Here is a 2764-nt window from a genome sequence, read left to right as displayed (position 1 = left end):
TGTTTTAAACCTAGTTCTCTGTTAGAAAGGTGGAACTGCAGTGGAAAAACTGAAACCCAAATCGTCACAACCTGAACATTATCCGATTTTTGAACATGGAAGGTAAAAGCACTGCTCACAGTGTAGAGAAACCGTACACGTGTCCTGTGTGTGGACGAGGCTTCAGCCAGTCATCTGGCCTGTCAAAACATAAGCGCAGCCACACTGGGGAGAAACGCTGGAAATGTGGAGACTGTGAGAAGGGATTCAATTATCCATTTGAGTTGGAAATTCATCGGCGCAGTCACACCGGAGAGAGACCGTTCACCTGCCCTGAATGTGGGAAGGGATTCACTCAGTCATCAATCCTGCTGAAACACCAGCGTGTTCACACCGGGGAGAGACCTTTCAAATGCAAAGACTGTGGGAAATGCTATAAAAGTTCTTGGGAACTGACGTCCCATCAACTTGTTCACACTGATGAGAGACCATTTACATGCTCTTGTTGTGGGACTGGGTTCAGGCGATCATCCGAGCTCACTGCCCATCAGCGAATTCACACTGGAGAGAGGCCGTTCACCTGCTTTGAGTGTGGAAAGAGATTCACTCAATCGTCCACCCTGCTAACCCACCAGCGCACCCACAATGGGGAGAAACCATTCACCTGCACTCAGTGTGGGAAGGGCTTCACTAATTCATCCAACCTCCTGACACACCGCCGAGTACATAGTGGGGAGAGAGCATTTACCTGCTCTAAGTGTGGAAAGAGTTTCATTGATTCATCCACATTGCTGAGACACCAGCGAGTTCACAAGTCACTACAGTGATGGGATTTTGCTGCTACTCACACCCAGGACTGAACCATGTTCATTGGAGTCCGTCTCAGTTGATATATTCACAGCTACGTTATTGGTGTTAATATTCTGGATAAAAGTCAAATCAGCTTTATTATGTATAGTGTGTTGACTCTTTAATATCTCTAACACAAGCTGTTTACTTTCAAAGGGCTCCTCCTCTCCCCGTCTCCTCCATCCTCACCAGCAACAAGATGCACGAGGACTTGACTGACTCCTTTGTCACTAAGATTGAGACAAACCACCGTTTCTGCTGCTTCACATGCTCCCATGAGCCTGCCTTGAACATCTCCCCTTGTCCTATCCGTTTACCCAGAACCTTCCCTAATTTTTCCTTGTCTCTCTGATGGCGTCTCAGTGCTCATTGCTTTGCATGACACTCACTTTCTCCCTCAAGTCTCTTGCAATTAAACTGTATGCCACTCATGGCCACATGCCCACTTTTTCCTTCATATTGTTAATGGTTCTTGGGCATGGGTATCAGGAACTCAAGCTGGCACAGGCCATTTAGCCAGTCATGCCTACTCTGCAAGTGAGAGTTCACATCTGACTTAATCGGTTGGATTCTGTTTTTGCAATGTCTGAGCCTGAACAAAACCTCCTCACCCTGAGCTGATATTCTGATACACATCTGTTCCATCAAGGCTGTCCATTTTCACTTCTGTGGCACCTCCCATCTCCTCCGCCTTCAGCCGATTTGCTGCTAAAACTCTCGCTCGTGCCTCTTCTATTCCTAACCTGACTATTCCAATACTCTCATACGGTTTCTGGTGTCGATCTGGAGCACTGTTGTCTTTTTTTCTTCTAAGTCTTTTGTGGGACGTGGATATCACTGATAAGTGCATTTGTTGCCACTCCTGATTTGTATTTTGAACTGAATGGCTTGCGAGGTTATTTCAGAGAGTGGTTAAGAAATGACCGACATTGCAGTAGATCTCGGGTCACATGAACGTTTGGGGAAGGACGGTAAGTTTCCACATGCAGAGTAGATCAGTGAATCAGATGGGTTTTCGATGACTCTGTTAGTTTCATGGTTGCCATTACTGAGACTAACTTTCAATTCCAAATTTGATTTATGGAATTTATATTTCATGTTGGGATTTGAATTGAATTGAGTTTATTGTCACATGTTCCGAGGCACAGTGAAAAGCTTCACCAAAATATTTCCAGAATATGTTCCAGTGGCTTTACCTGGGAAGGGCATCCTCACAGTCAGGATCGCCTTATGTAAGGAAGTTGGGTACGCTAGAGGTTATTAAGGGGACAAATCCCCAGGACCGAATGGGATCTATCCCAGGGTTGCTAAGGGAGGTGAGAGAGGAAATAGCTGGGACCCTGACAGATATCTTTGTAGCATCCTTAAACACACGTGAGGTTCTGGAGGACTGGAGGGTTGCTCATGTTGTCTCCCTGTACAAGAACAGTAATAGGGATATTCCGGGTAACTACAGAGCAGTGAGCCTGACGTCAGTTGTGGGAACGTTGCTGGAGAAGGTACTGAGGGATTAAAATTTGTTTATATTTGGAAATGAATGGGCTTATCAGTGAGAGGCAACATGGTTTTGTGCGGGGGAGATCATGCCTTACCAACTTAGAGTTCTTTGAGGAAGTGACCAAGTTGATAGATGAAGGAAGGGTTGTAGATGTCATACACATGGACTTTAGTAAGGTGTTTGATAAGGTTCCCATGGTAAAATAATAGTGAAAATGAAGTCACGTGGTGTGCAGGGTGTTCTAGCTAGGTGGATAAAGAACTGGTTGAGCAACAGGAGACAGAGAGTAGTAGTTGAAGGGAGTTTCTCAAAGGAGAAAGGTGACCAGTGGTGTTCCACAGGGATCAGTGTTGGGGCCATTGTTGTTTGTGATATACATAAATGATCTGGAAGAGGGCACTGTTGGTATGATCAGCAAATTTGCAGATGACACTAAGA

At 45.4% G+C, this 2764-nt stretch overlaps 1 long non-coding RNA gene and 1 pseudogene across 2 annotated transcripts in view; both read left to right on the top strand.

Annotated features, from left to right (window-relative positions):
* LOC122543919 (uncharacterized) overlaps positions 1-40 on the top strand; it is a 14800-nt gene extending 14760 nt beyond the window's left edge. Inside the window, exon 3 of the long non-coding RNA XR_015754576.1 lies at positions 15-40. This is a non-coding gene — a long non-coding RNA (uncharacterized LOC122543919). The remainder of the gene's footprint in view (positions 1-14) is intronic.
* LOC122543915 (uncharacterized) overlaps positions 1-839 on the top strand; it is a 52883-nt pseudogene extending 52044 nt beyond the window's left edge. Inside the window, exon 6 of the transcript XR_015754575.1 lies at positions 103-839. The product of XR_015754575.1 is annotated as an uncharacterized LOC122543915 (transcript). The remainder of the gene's footprint in view (positions 1-102) is intronic.
* The last annotated feature ends 1925 nt before the right edge of the window (positions 840-2764 follow it).

Source organism: Chiloscyllium plagiosum, unplaced genomic scaffold, assembly GCF_037043375.1.
Source record: "Chiloscyllium plagiosum isolate Xiang-an unplaced genomic scaffold, Cpla_swu_hap1 HiC_scaffold_46, whole genome shotgun sequence".
NCBI lineage: Eukaryota > Metazoa > Chordata > Chondrichthyes > Orectolobiformes > Hemiscylliidae > Chiloscyllium > Chiloscyllium plagiosum.
Note: the sequence above shows the minus strand (reverse complement) of the source record. Positions and strands in the feature narration are given on the sequence as shown.